The following is an 18,352-nucleotide window of genomic DNA, read 5'->3' as shown; positions in this document are numbered from 1 at the left end:
GAGAAATAAAAAATGTAATCGATCCATTAAATATCAAAAAAGCACCTCACAAAACTTGCTACACGGCGTAACTCGGCTCATAACCGTAGCACGTCGCAGCAGTATGCCTCACGTGATAGAGCGGCTGCGTGTATTTATAGCGTCGCTACCAAACCAGCATTTCATCTCCGAGGAAGTTTTCCCAGAGAGAAGTAAAGCAAGAGTGTAAGTTCATCTCTGAATGTTTGTAAAGCATTCCCACGTTAAGCTTAACAACCGATATATGGAGCGACTGCCTCTCTCTCTCTCCTGCTGCTACTTCAATCGTGAAACTGCTTAATGATCAGCTGATCGGCTCGTCTCTCTTCTTTGTTTATCGCCCACTTTGCACCAGAAAGAGGAAACCAGCGGCTTAATATTAATTTCTACACCAGGATCTTTTTCTACGCAGCTGACGGCTGGTAACTGTGCAGGGGCGGATCTAGCAAAGTTTAGCCAGGGGGGGCGATAGGGCATGAACAGGGAAAAGGGGGCACAAAGACATCTTTTTCTTTCTTATTCTCATTTAAAATGTCTAGCTTTTAATAAATAATTATCTGACTCTTACACCCAAAGTTTTAATCTGATGTAAAATATATAGAAGTCCATTACTGTATATAGTAACTGTTAAGTCTAATATACCCTAGTAAGCTATACTACTTTTTCCTTTGGGAAGATACCATCTGTGCAGTCTGCAGTTCTGTTGAAGAAAGATGTTGAATCGATTTAATTATTCTTGAAAAATAATTTATTTCTGTGCATTTTTCCCCCTGCATCAAATTAAAGTTGATTACGTTGATTAAGCATCATGAGGTGGAGGGTGGTTCCCTTTTTTTTTTTTTTTTGCTGGGAGTTTGCAACCCTATTAGTTAGGTTGCTTAATATTTCTGCTAAGTACTCTTTAAAATACCAGAATAGGGAGGATTGAGTAGGTTTAAGTTTATTAGATTGATCAGTGTTGCTGAACTATGAAATATTTTGGGCGCAGTGTATTTTTTACATACAGGTATAACAGAATAGCTTTAGTGTTGTTATTTATTTAAACTTGAGTATGAACTTATACAAAATGCAGCAACATATTAAAAAAACGTTTTATTGATTAAAAAACACTATATCGGATTCATATTGGTATTGGCAGATATCCAAATTTATGATATCGGTATCTGTATCGGACATAAAAAAGTGGTATCGTGCCATCTCTAATAGTTACATGTGGAACGTAACCCTCAACTGGGATTTCCAATTTCCATTTGCGGAGGCCCACCAACCCTGTGAATGTAATAAAAGTGTAAATCTGTTAAGGCACTGTTGTGTATTTGTAATTCATAAAGTCACATACAGGCGCTGATCAGTCTATCCACGAACATGTTGCAGAAAAAAGAAAAAAAAAGCCATTATTAAGATTGTCACCACGTAGCTGCTGTTTTTTCTAAGATTGTTAACCTGAATCTAACTAGTTTCTTTACTTTAATTAAATTCTTGCTGGCATGTCTGGCAATTAATGGTTTGAATAGTTGCTCTGCATATTTTGTTTAATTACTAATATATTATTTTGTGCTATTCAATATTATAAATATTGCAGATTTTTGTGCTGTTTAATCATTAATGATCCATAGATGTTGATATAATTTATCATGCTCCTATCATTTGAATTGTATTTTAAATCATGTCTTAGCTGAAATTGTGCCTACGAACATCGAAATTTTGTTACATGTGTACCTTCTAAAAATAACTCTATTACTAACTTATTCCCAGTTTGAAATAATGTGATTCAGTCTGTTTTTTTTCTGATTAGACGATCAACCGATTTTTATTTTTGCATCGAATCATTTCATTCAGAAGTTTTGCACTTCTGAATATGAAGTCATGCATTGTGGAGGTTTAGGACCTGAATGCAAGAGTTGAGGTAGAATTTTGAAGAACAAACCATTTATTTTGGCTGATTAGAATCAAAGCCTTTAATAAGGGAAGCGAGCACCTGGAGCACCTGGGGGAACAGTACGACTGCACAACGAGCAAATGAAAGATAAGGCTACTTATGCGAGAACTACTGAGGGCTGACAAGGAAAATGGATACAGCTGGGGAGCAAGAAACAGGTGATAACAAACAAAACACTGAGACAGGAGAAAGTCAAATTAAACAGAGTTAAACAGAAGAAACTCATTATCGATATAAAACAGGAAGTGTTCAATATCAACACAGAAATGAGAACTTAACAGAGGGAGAATACCGACAACTGAAATACTAAACTAATACCAGGAAAACAAAGAGAACTAAACATAAACATATTGTAAAATAAAAATTCAGGTGATAGAGTAAGATATACAGAGGACACACAGGCAGGATTATAAATAAAAGGAAAGAAGAAATGGTAAATGGCCTGTATTTGTATAGCGCTTTACTTGTCCCTAAGGACCCCAAAGCGCTTTACATATCCAGTCATCCACCCATTCACACACTGGTGATGGCAGCTACATTGTAGCCACAGCCACCCTGGGGCGCACTGACAGAGGTGAGGCTGCCGGACACTGGCGCCACCGGGCCCTCTGACCACCACCAGTAGGCAACGGGTGAAGTGTCTCGCCCAAGGACACAACGACCGAGACCGTCCAAGCCGGGGCTCGAACCAGCAACCTTCCGATTACAAGGCGAAGTCCCAACTCTTGAGCCACGATCGCCCCAGAACCAAACTTTAACATGAGTAATATCAAACTGAAAGACTGATAAACTCCATCATGACAAAAATGGCCCTTTTATTTTTAAAAACGTTAAACTGAACTGTTCTTTTGGGAGCTGGATTTTATTTTTATTCTTTTTAGCATACAATGATGGAAAGAGGCAGCAAATGTTCTTATTCATGACACTAAAGGAAAGCCGATTTTAATATCTGTGGGGCTTTTTCCCATTTCGTTGGTTATTCCAGTTATAAGTCTGTAAAATGACCTTGGATTTTTTTTATGTCTTCAAACTAAACACAAGTGCATCTGAATCCTGTGTTCTATAATTCTTGTGTTCTTCTCTGCTCTCCTCTCCCGCGCCTGATAAAATCCTCTCACCTTGCATCACGACTGAAATAAACCCCGCCTTCAGCAGCTTTAGAGATTCACAAAGAAAAAAGTTGAAAGGGAAAGATGACATCATGGTTGGATTCTGCAGCGAAGGCTCATGTGTGAATGCACTGCAGCAGAATGTTAGCGTGGAAAGACTTAAACACACACACACAGAGCTAATTCACGCCTCAGCTCAGTTGTGCTCCCTCACTCCATTAAATTCTCACACTCCTTTGGTATCCCACGCTTCAACATGTGATGGAGGTAAAAGACCAGCAGACACCTGCCTCAGCTTATCCCCTGCGGTCCCCATGACATCAAGAGCAGAGCAAGCAGAGGTCAGATAAGGGAGGCTAACACATCAGAGGGATGTTGCAGATCAAAAGAACACAAATCTAATCCGTGTAAAAGCTTTTCTGGGTTTCGTTCATTGTCTCGTAGAGAACTTCACTGTATCTCGTGGATCTCTAGAGAGATGCAGCTCACTCTAATTCGCAGAGATTGCAGCGTTAAGATGTATAGCTTCATATAGAGCGGGAGAAATAATGATTTTATCTCCGGCTCAATTTGATTTCTGCTCACTTACAAAGACATGAACCGTCTCTAATTTTTACGGTAGTTTCATTTTAGTCAAGAGACAGAATATCAAAAATCATATATCATCTATCATATCATATCAGAAATACCAAAAATCCAGTTCATAAAAGTCATCAATTAACTTGCATGACAGTGAAGTAAGTATTTGATCGTGAAGCAAAACATGACCTAGTACTTGGTGGAGAAGCACAGGGGTAAGACGTTTCTTGTAGTTGGTCACCAGGTTTTCACGCATCTAAGGAGGGTTTTGGTCTCAGGTTTCTTGGCTGACGCTTGGCAACTCGAAGCTTCAGCTTCCTTCACATGTTTTCTGTAGGATTGAGGTCTGGAGACTGGCTAACAGTGTTGGTCAAGTTACTTGAAAAAAGTAATAAGTAACTAATTACTGATTACTTCCCCAAAAAAGTAATCCCGTTACTTTACTGATTACTTATTTTCAAAAGTAATTAGTTACTTAGTTACTTTTTAAAAACACGATTTACAACCTGAATAGGTGATAAAGTGATAGATCTTTCAGCCCAATTCCATCATACAAAATGTAATCAAATGGAAAAGTCTCTTTTTAAAACTTGTTTTATTAGTTTTAATCTTTTAACTTTATGCATCAAGCAAAAAATTAATTATATGCAACATTCTCTGACTGGAAGAAATTTGTTTAATATTTAAACCTATTTTCTGCACATTCCAGCACATAAAATAATTTTTTGTGTGTTTACACTCAGTCTTTCAAATAGATGCAAGTAAAACACAGCAGAAAATAAATAAAGTCAAAGACTAGCGGTCCTGTTGCTCTATTTTCACCTGTAAAGCAGGAGTGGGGTAGGTGGAGGTTTTCCTGGTGCAGGTGTGCCGCAGCGGTCAGTGGAAGAATCCGCGAGTCTCTCTGTGAGTTTCCCATTACGTCGTAGCTACTCGGTGCTTGCTTGGAAGTTTAGGGGGGGGGTTTTCGGTGTAAAAATAAGTTTTCTTCCCACGCACAACGGACGCTAATGTTTTTGTCACTTTTTATGGAATCAAACTCAAAGTAAGGTCAGTACTTCCACGCTTTAAACGCTGCACGCTCATACTCTCTCCCGCACTCGATATATTATCCATTGTTGATCTGCACACAGCTGTTGTCACGAACGTCGCACTCGCTTACGTCACTGTCATGAGACATTCTCGCAAAAAACTCACGGTTTTAGTAACGCAGTAACGCAGCGTTCCTACGGGAAAGTAACGGTAATCTAATTACCGTTTTTGCAATAGTAATCCCTTACTTTACTTGTTACTTGAAAAAAGTAATCAGATTACAGTAACACGTTACCATCTCTGCTGGCTAAGCCACTCCATGTACTTCTTTGTGTCCGGGCAAGACCCTACAGCACGTGTGTGGCACAACATCGGTCTAAGATCCGAATTCTGATCGCAAAAGCTGCCAGACAAGACAGGCCGAGTTTTACTGTAACACAATGAGGGCGAACATTCAACAGGAACCTCAGCTGTGGCATTTGCATCACGTTTTGGCACAAAGCCCATTTAAAACAATATTTTTTTACCAACCAAAACAATCTCAATGGTAACTTTGTGCACTTTCCAAACATATCAAAGTGTTTTTCTATTTACACGTATTCACACTCCAGTGAACACACCAGGAGCAACTCTGGGTTCAGTATCTTGCCCAAGGATACTTTGGTATGCAGACCGGAGCACGGATGATACCACCAACCTTCTGATTAGTAGATGACTGCTCTACCCCTGAGCCACAGCCACCTCTACCCGCCAAGTGATTTAGTTCCTGTTTCTCTAATTAGTTGCAGCTTTGTTTGCTTCTTTTATATAATTAAAGCTGAATATGTTTCAGTTTTGGACTGCTGTTTTAAGAAAGCTAGACCAAAAATACCATAATGTAGAGCTTGGGTGCTATAGTGGAGCTTTTTTTTTAATATTTTTTGACATGTTATGGATGAAATGATGAATGGAGACAATAACTGGGAGGTGCAATAATGGATTGCATTTATTAAATGATAAATGAGAAACATTAATTACCACCGACCTAATGATTTCTGAAACTGTGAGTTTTGGCAGACTCCACTTCATCAATATTCTTGTCTAAGGTGACCTTTTGTGCTTTTTCACTCTTTTTAGTGTCACATATTATGTTTTAAGAAAACATACCTTTTCAGGCTCTTTTATCTTTCATCTTTTATGATGCTTCATTCACCAGTTGAGCTTGATGAATAATTACCACTTCTAATATTTTCTTTCGACTTTTATTCACGTCATGCTATAGAGAATATAACTGTAAGGACATTTCTCTGTGAACCAGCAATTGTGTTTGCATCCAAAATAATATAAGTAGCTTTAGTATTTAGCTTCACTCAGTATGTTCCAGTTAAAAGCAAACTGAAAAATCATATAGAAATCTATTAGGAAATCCATTAATAAAAAATACAACCACAGGAGCAGCTTTTTCTTAATGCATCTGTGCTCACACTGCTGATGTCATCGCTCAGACGTGCTGTATACAGACACTAAACATACATGCACACACACATCCAGCGCACATACGCACGCACAACAAGTCGATCTCCTCCTCCTTCCACCCTTTTCATCAGCAGTCAGTTAAAAGCGCTAATGGACAACAGTGAAACCTAATGCTGCTAATGCTCCTCGACAAACATATTTATATCCTGTCAGACGGCTTCACTCGGATGTAACTGGCCTCTCTGATGCTTCCTTCTTATTTTGGTACAACTATTACTACTTTTTGTACTACTATTAGTAATACAGACTAGTGGTATTACAACTACAAAATTTGTTAATCACAAGCTGTTAGCCAAAGAGCAAACTTTGCCTTATTCTGAAATTGTAAATGAACGTCGTGATGTTTGAAATCTTAATCTTATCAGATGTTCAAGTATTCACTGAGAGAATAGATCAAGTACTGTAAGACAGCGGTCCCCAACCTTTTTTGCGCCACGGACCGGTTTATGCCCGACAATATTTTCATGGACCGACCTTTAAGGTGTCGCGGATAAATACAACAAAATAAAACTAGTACTGGTACCGAAAAAAAGAAGATTTATTCATAACACACGTGAAAAGACCCAGGAAAACCAAGTAAACGATCAAAACGATAACAAAACAACGCTGAAAACCGATAAAAACCCTGAAAACTATACATTTCACACCTGAGCCTCAACTCTCGCGGCCCGGTACCAAACGACTCACGGACCGGTACCGGTCCGAGGCCTGGGGGTTGGGGACCGCTGCTGTAAGATATCAAGCTGTCATCACTTCAGCTGGTGGTGATGGTGGTGCTTTGCCTCTATTGCATCTAATTTGGTGGAGCTGCATTGGATTTTTCAAACACATCACTGAAGCAATGGTATATGTTGTTTTCTTGGAAAAGTAATTGTTGGACTACTTCCAATCCCACTATGGCGAGACTTCCAACATTATCCAAGGTTATCCAGCCTCGTATCTTTCATTTTGGCCGTATGGTTGTGTAGCCATAACTGACAGATTCGGAGGATGATTTTTAGGCAGAAATTTTGAAAAAAAGAAAAACAAAGCCTACTTGAGGGATTGAAATCCATTATTATGCACACTAATGGGAAGACATCCACTGGTAACAGGATTCTGTGGATTTGGCTGAGATGTACAGTAACAGCGAGTTTCCAGACCTCACCTCTCCTGGATGCTTTACAAAACACACGTAGCTAATTATGTTCCTGCTCCTCCTACAGATGTTACATCTGACTTGCTGTGTACTTCTGTAACAATTAGTTAACACAAATAACATTCTTAAAAGGCATCATAAAGTTTGTATTCTTTCTTTTTCTTTTTCTCATACAATATACATTTATTTACACTACATCTGAACAGCCTTCCTGCAGAGTCAGCCATGCTAATAACATCTTCCCTGGCAGTCCTATACTCCTCTTTGGATGCAAGAGGCACGCGTTTCCCATGCTAAGAGGCGCTATATGTGACTCCACGCTCCAGTTTCCCTTTTGGGTTCTGCTATATCCCCCTGCGTCGGCCAGGGAGACAGAAATGTTTGACAGCTGTGCTTCCAGATTGCAAAAACAGATGGAATTTCAATGTGAGTGATTGGCAATGGGGAGCCTGCATGCATAGAATAAAAGAGATAGAGGAAGAGAAGGAGGAGGTATGCATGTGCTTGAGAGATATTGCTGATGCATGGTTTGTGTGCAGTTATTGAAACCCAGAAAGATTTTGTGTAAGAAGTACAGAGTATAGCTTTATATTTTGTTTTTTAAGACCTTCAGTCTACAGATGCATGAATTTATTCTAGACCCTCTGCCGACTGTAACAAAATATGTTTTTCTGTACATGGCATGTGTGTTTTATGCTTTTGACGAGTGCCCACTTTCTCAGCTTTCTCGCTTCTTGCTTCTCTTGACTTTGTTCGTCTTTGCTGTGCTTGTTTTTTTTCTTCTCCCGCCACCACCTCTCATCCATCCATCTACCTCCACCCCCCGCCACCCGCAGCTCTGTCTCCACTCTCTGAATAATTCAGGCCTGCAGAGCTAGTGTATTTTTGGTTGTTGTCACCTCAACAGTAACACAAATTCACCCATACGCGTGCATGCACGTACACACACGGCTACGCCAGCACACCCGTGCGTGTCGGTCCTCACAAACGATGCAGACAGAAAAGAACCAGACTCTGTAAGACCGCTGAGACTCGCTAACTAAGAGTCGTACTTACAGGGACTTCACATCATCACCGCGCTCCACCCCGTCTCTGCCCTGCTGTTCCAGCGCTGAATAATAATATGTCTCACTTTTCTCTGTCTTTGAAAGTTACACAAAGTTGGAGTGTCGAGTAATTTGTGGGGAAAGGAAAAACTCTGAAACTTTCAGAGCTTTTGCTCACATGGATTTCCCTTTACTTCTACTTGTTTTCGTGCATGTGCTGACTTTTGGGTTTTAGGCAGTTTCTGGAATAAATTTAGAAGTCATTACAAGCCAGACTTTTGGTTTTATAAATGTAATCATTATTTGTCTTCATTAGTCCCATTGAGATCAAGAATCTATCATTAAGCTAAGTGTAAAATCTGCTGAATAAAGCAACACATTTACATATTATTTAAAGGCCAGTTTTGAATTTGTAGGCAACACTAAAATATTTGAGTACATAAAATGCTCGAGGCTTCACTGCATCCTATGGATGTCAGGAATCATCGAGGGACTTTTCGGCACATCCTGAAGGGGCAGCATAGACCTCACATGATAATGCTGTAATAGTGAAAGTATTCATGGAGTAAGGGTCCAGCATCCAAAATGTTTTCCAAGAACTTCATGGAAAAATACATAACTCTCGAATCAAGAAATCATCCAGCAGTTAGTCACTTCCTAACAAACTAACTATATACCAAGACGTTTATTACAGCTTATTTCAGGAAAGCATTACACAGCATCTCTTCGGATGCTGCTAGGTCTTGTTGTTAGGGGCGTGGCTGCTTTGATTGACAGGTGTGCTGCACAGGTTACCTCAGCCGATCGCTGTTTGCGATGCCTCACCTTCCCTAAATCATGTCACTAAACTTGACCTTTTGGAACATTTTTTATCGAATTATCTAACAAATAAAACTGCTTGTTTGGTGTTTGGTGGTGCTCCAGTTTAGTAAATGAAATTCTAGTATTTTATTAGTTTGTTACTTACAACTAATTAGCAGATACACGCCTCTGCATTTCACTTACAAAGTGTATTTATGCACGTAATGACGCTTTTTCACTGCACATTAAATATGGGCACTTCTTGTCAGGGCTCTGTGTGCGGGCAGGTGGAGATGTGGATCCAAGTGCAGGACTCTGAGACGGAAATATAACTGAAAACCAGAGTTTTTCACCCGAAACTCTGGCTGATTGGGACCCACACCCAGTTCTACACCTTGGCTCAGGCGATTAGAGGATCATCAGGGGGTCCTTTTGTCCCTCTGTGGGGGGAAACTCCCACCAGGTTTATATCTGGGACTCTCCACTATTTGACCTTAGAACTGAAGAAGCTTCTCGGATGAGAGGTGAAACGTCTTCAAGTAACTTAAAGAAGTCCAGACGCTTTTCTTTGCAAGCTCCTTTGACTACGATGACCTGGATGACTGAGAACCTTCACAGACATAACTGAAAACCACAGCTTTATTGCTAGCACCAACAAAACAGAAACCAAACATGAAAACACTAACTGGACCACACAGGCAGGATCTGAGGGTACGATGCGACACTGGGTTGAGGACAACACAGGGCTAATATACACAGGGTGGTAATCAGGGAATGGGTAACAGGAGGGAGACACAGCTGGGAGAGATCAGGGCTAACGAGACAGGGGGTGCTAAGCTGCACACACTAACATAAGACAAAGACTTTCACAATAAAACAGGAAACAAGAAACCACTAAACAAAGATGCAGACACGACACTGAGAGACAGACTAGACACTGAACAGAAACTGCAATACACATGAGAACCCAAAACCTAAGAACTGATCCCTCACCAAGAATAACAGAAACAGATCTATAATGATAATAATAATAATAAACAAGGCATCAGAACATCAGAAAACAATCCATAATGCAAAAATAAACCAAAATATAAGAAACTCAAAATGCTGGGTCAACACTGACCCAGAACCGTAACACTTCTGGCTCTAAACACCTCCCCGAAAAAAACAAACAAACAAACGAAAACACGACAGTGACCAACAATGATAAAAATATACTTTCTCCACAACAGATTGATCCACATGCTTACTTTGGCACAGATTTTGGGGATGCCCTTCCTGACACAACCTCCCATTTATCCTGCAACTGGGTTTCTGTCTCTTCCTGGTTTTGATCTTATGCATATGAGGCAAATGTGTTAACCAGTACAAAAATGATAAGGACGAGTCTTCAACATGCAGAATCCAGAAGGCAGCGGGTCCAGCGATAGCTAAGCCCATCTTTTACATACAGTCTGTAATTGACATGACGCACACTATGGCCGCTGCTTTACCTTTACACATGTTGTGGTATTGTTTAGTGTTTAGGTGCTTTAAACGTGTGTGATCGAATGATTCTAGAAGTTGCAAATGTTTAACAAAAATGCAGACAAATGTTCGCTCCTGGTTAGAAAGTATGTTTTCTACGACACAGCGTGTCTCTGCACGATCGTCTGTAGGGCTGTCGTGCACGGTAAAGCTTAATTTTCGTGCAAACATTAAACTATTCTCATGCAGCAGATATAATACTTTTTTAGTTCATCCGTTCATTATCTCCATTTAGCTCAATTAGGAGATCAACACAGTTTTTCAAGCATACAATTCACAATAGTTTATTTTGGAGTAAGATGGTAAACCAGCTGTTTGGCAGTCTGACGGTGACTTCGACTCAAATGATTAATCTTTCTTTCTTTGAAAATTGAACATATTTCAGTTTGCTTTGCCAAATGGGTTAAATGGGTTGTGTATTTTTTGTTTAGACATTTTATGGCTCAATTAAAAAAAAAAAAAAAACACAACCTGACAGATTAATCGAAGTAAATAACTTCACAGTCCAAGCATGAATCTCCTCATTTGTTCTGCTTTAAAAACCAGATTCTCTGTGGAGCAGCATCTCATTGGCTTGATAATGATAGCATCACAGCACGATGTCTTTAGTGGAAGAGAAAAGAGACATGCCTGTGAGGAGAAACTCAGAGAACGAGAAGGCTACACAGCCGTAAAACAGTCACGTCGAACAGCTGACAGGATAAAACATTGGTGAAGATTGACAGCAGAGCTCCACCGGTGCCAGCTGTAGCAGTCAGACTGTGCAACTTTTCTGAATGTGCTGAGAGGATGTGACTGTTTAAAACTGGAGCTCCCCTTCGGGCCCTGAGGCTGTCTAAATGTTAATATATGGCTGTCTGACATTCTGGTGCTGCAGTCACTGGACTGTGGACCTTCATAGACAGAAGCTGGAGGAGAGTTGGAAAGAAGCATAAGAGGAAGCCCTGGGGTGGACATGAGAGAGGCGTGGGGGAGAAAGGATGAGGTTTGGAGGAAAAAGTTTGAGTAGAGTGATAAAAAAGGATTTGGCTTGATGAGAGGTGAATTCCAGGTAGAGGGAGAATGAATTGGTAAAGGAAGGATGGATTTCAAGGGAAGACGGAGCAGAGCATGCAGGCGTAGCTGCAGGGCTTAAGGGCCTTTGGGGGAGTTGGAGGATAAAGACATGCCGTGGGCCACTGGACCAGAGCCTTTGCTCTTCTTGTGTGAGTGTTTGTATATGTGTGGCCTGAATGTATCGAAAGCCCCTGTAGAGAGCCAACGGTGCACATCTGTTCACCTCTTGAGCTCCCACCTTGGCGAGCTCAAGCTCTGCCAAGTTTTAAACAGATTCTTCTCTGCATTTTACTGCCGTTTTCTGTTGATCAAACAGGTGCAGTGTGATAATCATACGTAGAGCAGGAAATGCTTGGTTTAGAAAAGTTAGGGATGCTCCTTGAAACTCATTTGCTTGCTGATTGCATGAGAGAGAAAAAATCAGAGGGCTCAAATTCTGTAAAAGTAAGAAGACTTTCCGAAGTGAATTTAATTGTCAAGGTTAAATTATTAAATATTGAATGTATTTAAAAGCCATTGAAAATTGTTAATCACACGACCAAAACTGTATAACATTGCACATTTGTTTCAGGTTACTTTTTCTCAGTGTATCATATACAGCAAGTAATGCCATCATGATGTTACCCATTCTTCAGCGTAGTGTCCCTCTGTAGCCTTTAGCTGAGTTTTTGGTGTAGCCAACCATGACGTGGCACATAGATCAACAGTGCAAAGGGCTGTTATTCCACAAACTTCTTTACAACCACACGTCTTTGTGCAGCCCAAGGAGTCGACCCCTGCTGGTTATCAATAGCATCGTCACCATTTAATACCATTATCCCAGACATCCTCATAGCCAAGCTGGTTAACTTGGACTCCCCCCTCTGCTACATGTTCATGGATCAAAAACTTTCTTACTGATTGATCACAATCTGTCAAGGTTGGCAACCAGAGATCATCCACCCTGTCACTCATCACTGGCTCACCACAGGGATGTGAGCTGAGTCCTCTCCTGTCCATCTACACTAGCGACTGCATCCCCATGAATCCCTGCAACATTATCATCGAAGTCACAGACAGCACTCTGATAAGGCTCATCACTAACAATGACGACACCGCCTACAGAGATGGTGTGGTCCAGCATCCAACAATAACCTATCCTCAGCACCAGGAAAACCAAGCAAGTGGTCATGGACCTATGTGGGTGTCTTCCTTTAACTTCTAAGTTCTTTAGGACCCACATTTCCGAGGACCTGTCTTGGACTACAAACACAACCACCTTAGTGAAGAAAGCCCAGCAGCACCTTCCTTGTTTGAGGGTTCTGAGATGGAACAGGCTGCAGATTGACCTACTAGTGTCCTTCTATCAGCCACAATGTGCTGGTGCACGCCATCTCCGTGTGGTACGCCGGTTGCACAACAGCCGATAAGAAGAAACTCCAGAGGGTCACGAGAACTGCAAAGAAGGTGATCGGCCATCCACTCCCCTCCCTGGACTCCATTGACAGTTATAGATGTCTTTCCAAATCCAGGGCGATTTTAAAAGACCACCTCCATCCTAACCACCACCTATTCAACATCCTGCCCTCTGGAAAAAGGTTCAGATCCAACCAACAGACTAAAAACAGCTTCTACCTTTGGGCTGTCAGAACTCTCAATGCACCAGAACACTGACAAACCTGCGGTCTTCCCCTTTGAACTTATGGTAACCTGAGTGTGTGTATGTCAGCGTGGGTGGATGTGGGTGTGTACGCGTGAGCAGACCCCCATACAGTTATTCTGTGCAATATCTTGGCAAATGTGCAATAATCCCATTTTTTCTTTGGTAACTTATACATCGTATAAAGTGTATACCGTATTTCCCGGACTAAAAAGCACACCGCACCTGACTAAAAGCCGCAGGTGTTTCAATGTTGACTTATCATATGTAATAGAATATGCACAAAGCGAATTGTCAGGAAAGAGATGGCTGTTTGGAGACACACCCCTTTTATTAATATTTTGAAAAATAAGTTATGGGTACATATTTGCATAACTTTTTAGGTATATGTACAAGTGCCGGTAATTACAAGTACGAAACATGTACTGTGCTTCATAAACGAGTAACAAATGTAGTACATAACAATAACCTACAGCACACCAGAAAAATAGATTTGACTACCTTTTAGGCTCAGGTGCAGTGACACGGCTTTAACAAGAAGAAACGTCAGTCATTCACCACCATCTTTCTCTTCTTCCTGCACTAAAACCACCAAAGTCCTCTTCTCCAGTGTCGGATACAAACAGGCTCAGGATGGCTTCGTCATCCACTCTCAGCTTCTCTCCTTCGTTGTCACTTTCAAAACCAAACAAATCCTCGTTGTCAGTGTCAGAGTCGAACACCCTCTGAAGGGCCGTGGCGGTGTCCTGCTCTCCATCATGCAGCAGTCCAGCCCTTCGAAATCCGTTGGTGATCATGGATGTTTTCACACTTTTCCACGCTGTCAGAATCCACCGGTGGAGTTGAGCATAACTTGCTTTTTGCAAGTTTATCACCGCTCGTCATCCACGCCTCCCGCTGAACGCGTAGCGCTACTTTAAAGTTTGTTTTTCGCGCTACTTGTACGGCACTATGTTGCCTGGCGGATGGACATGCCCTTCCGCCAGGCAACGTAGTGCCGTACAAGTAGCGGAACAAACAAAACAAATCCTCTTACGATATCACAAAAATCATGGACAATCCATAGAAAAGCCGCACCTGACTAAAAGCTGCAGGGTTCAAAGCTTGTGCAAAAAGTAGCAGCTTATAGCCCGACAATTACAGTATATATATTGTATATTGTGTATATAGTGTTTTTATATTGTTGTTTTGAAATTTGTCACTTTCTTGCACCTTTGTGGTTTTGCTACCTAAGTTAGTTGTGCAGGCAACTTTACAATGACAATAAATTAAGTTCTAAGTTCTTATGTTAAGGTTTAAAGCGCTTCCTCATTGGCTTCACTGTTCACAGCTGGACGCTGCGTACATCCATGCTAATAAACCATCTGTGAGCTGTTAACATGAGCTACACTCGGTGTCTGTTCACATATAAAGGGTTATCTTTATCTAACACTTGAGAAAAAGAACGTCTTTTGTGGGAGTGTCCTACAGGAACCTAGCAGATGAAACTGGAGCCCAGTAGTGCAGTAGTAGTGGTTCAGTAGTGCTACCGGTTCACCAATGTGATCAGCTCCTTCTTTTCCAACCACAGTCTGAACACACAGCTCCATCAGAGTGGCTGGACGACTTTGTGAGAACTTTCAACGATCATCTTTCAACGAGATCCATGATTCAGTTTGGAAATGTGACGTCACCACATTCAGATTAGATGAGAGTGCCGATGGCTAAAATGCCTTTAAGTGTAGCCTTAGGCAGCATGAGAAGTATTCAGCAGAGTGATAGAGGTGATCCAGTTATTAGTTTTCCAGTCTTAAGAAAATCCCAGTTTTATGGTAAGCATGTTGCACTGGGAGAAACATAATGATTTACATTTTGTCAAGTGTATTTATTTTATTTTTAATTTCGTTTGTCTCACACTGCAGCTTCACTTTTGATTTAAAAGTGCTTGTCTCCCTCAACACATCCACACTCCACCGCTTTCCCGCAAGTATTTCACATCAGTGTGGCGTAATGAACTGAAACAGCCTCACTGAATCAAAGCGTTGATCAAACGCTGGTGAGTGTAACTTCTGTTTGATGTGTTGGAAAGAAGTCACAAATTAACCAAAAACGATCAAACTGAGGTTTATTTTTTTTTTATCTTTTCTTTATTTATTTTTGTACTTTTTGCTGTTATGTCAGGTAACACTGCTATTCTTCCAGTGTGGGATTGATTTATTTGTGTATCCACAAAACACACAAATTTAAAAAAGGTATGTTCAAGTCAGTTTTTGGAAGGAAATTTATGCAAGTGCAAAACAAATAAACCAATAATCTGATGAATATACCAAGATGCTTGAAAAAACCTGAATGTTAAACCTCATGAACTGATTTTCACCTGTTACATATTTTGTTTTGGTATCGTCTCACATTGAGACTGTGGCTGTTCTGAAATAACATGTTTTCCTGCAGAGTATTAGAGAAAAATGTGTCAAGGACATGTGTGTGTACATTTAAGTGTTATAAAAACATCAAACTTTAAACCCCCCCGACCCACAGCAAGGTCAAATCAATTTTCTTTATGTAGCACCAGTTCCCCTTAGCAGTCATCTCAAGGTACAGTGGGGCAAAAAAGTATTTAGTCAGCCACCGATTGTGCAAGTTCCCCCACTTAAAATGATGACAGAGGTCAGTAATTTGCACCAGAGGTACACTTCAACTGTGAGAGACAGAATGTGAAAAAAAAATCCATGAATTCACATGGTAGGATTTGTAAAGAATTTATTCGTAAATCAGGGTGGAAAATAAGTATTTGGTCACCTCAAACAAGGAAAATCCCTGGCTCTCACAGACCTGTAACGTCTTCTGTAAGAAGCTTTTCTGTCCCCCACTCGTTACCAGGACAGAAAATGTATGAATGGCACCTGTTTGACCTCATCATCTGTATAAAAGACACCTGTCCACAGCCTCAACCAGTCAGACTCCAAACTCCGCCATGGCCAAGACCAAAGAGCTTTCGAAGGACACCAGGAAAAGAATTGTAGACCTGCACCAGACTGGGAAGAGTGAATCTACAATAGGCAAGCAGCTTGGTGTGAAAAAATCAACTGTGGGAGCAATCATCAGAAAATGGAAGACATACAAGACCACTGATAATCTCCCTCGATCTGGGGCTCCACGCAAGATCTCATCCCGTGGGGTCAAAATGATCATGAGAACGGTGAGCAAAGATCCCAGAACCACACGGGGGGACCTGGTGAATGACCTGCAGAGAGCTGGGACCAAAGTAACAAAGGTCACCATCAGTAACACACTACAACGGCAGGGAATCAAATCCCGCAGTGCCAGACGTGTTCCGCTGCTGAAGCCAGTGCATGTCCAGGCCCGTCTGAAGTTTGCCAGAGAGCACATGGATGATACAGCAGAGGATTGGGAGAATGTCATGTGGTCAGATGAAACCAAAGTAGAACTTTTTGGTATAAACTCAACTCGTCGTGTTTGGAGGAAGAAGAATACTGAGTTGCATCCCAAGAACACCATACCTACTGTGAAGCATGGGGGTGGAAACATCATGCTATGGGGCTGTTTTTCTGCCAAGGGGACAGGACGACTGATCCGTGTTAAGGACAGAATGAATGGGGCCAAGTATCGTGAGATTTTGAGCCAAAACCTCCTTCCATCAGTGAGAACTTTGAAGATGAAACGAGGCTGGGTCTTCCAACATGACAATGATCCAAAACACACCGCCCGGGCAACAAAGGAGTGGCTCCGTAAGAAGCATTTGAAAGTCCTGGAGTGGCCTAGCCAGTCTCCAGACCTCAACCCCATAGAAAATCTGTGGCGGGAGTTGAAAGTCCATGTTGCTCGGCGACAGCCCCAAAACATCACTGCTCTTGAGAAGATCTGCATGGAGGAATGGGCCAAAATACCAGCTACTGTGTGTGCAAACCTGGTAAAGACCTATAGTAAACGTTTGACCTCTGTTATTGCCAACAAAGGTTATGTTACAAAGTATTGAGTTGTATTTTTGTTATTGACCAAATACTTATTTTCCACCCTGATTTACGAATAAATTCTTTACAAATCCTACCATGTGAATTCATGGATTTTTTTTTTCCACATTCTGTCTCTCACAGTTGAAGTGTACCTCTGGTGCAAATTACTGACCTCTGTCATCATTTTAAGTGGGGGAACTTGCACAATCGGTGGCTGACTAAATACTTTTTTGCCCCACTGTATTCTATAATGTCAGCAGCAAAGACTCTATTAAAGAGAAAACCCCAATGATCTCCTGATCCCATCTGAGCAAGCACTTGTTCATGAAAGCGAGGAAGAACCCCCGTTTAAAAGCAAGAGACCTCTGGCAGAACCAGGCGCAGGGAGAGGAAAGAGAAGACAGAAAAGAGGGGCAAAGAAAGGCCATGAACAAAAAACAGAAAGTACAGGAGAGTAGACACAAATAAATGACAGAAAATAGAAGCGTTAACCAAGCCTGGTTTTCCAAGTAGGGAGTGTTTGTATCCTAAACCCAAACTCTGAGCTGATTCCAAAGGAAAGGAAGGAAGGAAGCATAGGCAAGCCTGCACTTTGTGGTGTCAGATAATAGATCGTGTCTCATTTACATATTTAAATATAAGATATCCGAAAGTAACAAACTGGGGAAGTTTTTGGCCCCTTGATCATATTGCACGTGTTGTCTCTTCTGTTAGTTTAGTCAGAGCTGCTATTTAAGAATTGGAGATTTTAATTCACCCAAAACTAAATTTCTGAAATCTAATGATGTTTGAGGATGCTGCCTCGGAAACGTATGTGCAAACAGTTGCTGTATCATTTGGCTTGTTTGCCAGATTTGGTAGCAAACAGAAGAGATTTGTACAAAGTCAGCATCAAGGCACTTAATTTTAACTTCAAACTTCTGAGGAATGACTTCGGGGTGTGAGGGCGTTCCTGCTCACCTCGGATCGCAGCTCCACAGTTTGGGACATTGTGTTAAAT

The 18,352-nt window shown here is 41.1% G+C and overlaps 1 protein-coding gene and 1 long non-coding RNA gene across 3 annotated transcripts in view; one reads left to right on the top strand and one right to left on the bottom strand.

The window, feature by feature from the left end:
- Nucleotides 1-18,352, bottom strand: part of LOC146516196 (uncharacterized) — a 390,625-nt gene that overhangs the window by 89,381 nt on the left and 282,892 nt on the right. The window lies entirely within an intron of this gene.
- Nucleotides 1-18,352, top strand: part of LOC146516201 (endonuclease V-like) — a 111,732-nt gene that overhangs the window by 31,478 nt on the left and 61,902 nt on the right. The window lies entirely within an intron of this gene.

This window comes from Neolamprologus multifasciatus, chromosome 6 (assembly GCF_963576455.1).
Source record: "Neolamprologus multifasciatus chromosome 6, fNeoMul1.2, whole genome shotgun sequence".
NCBI classification, from domain to species: Eukaryota; Metazoa; Chordata; class Actinopteri; order Cichliformes; family Cichlidae; genus Neolamprologus; species Neolamprologus multifasciatus.
The sequence above is the reverse complement of the archived record's forward strand: the minus strand, read 5'-3'. Positions and strand labels throughout refer to the sequence as shown.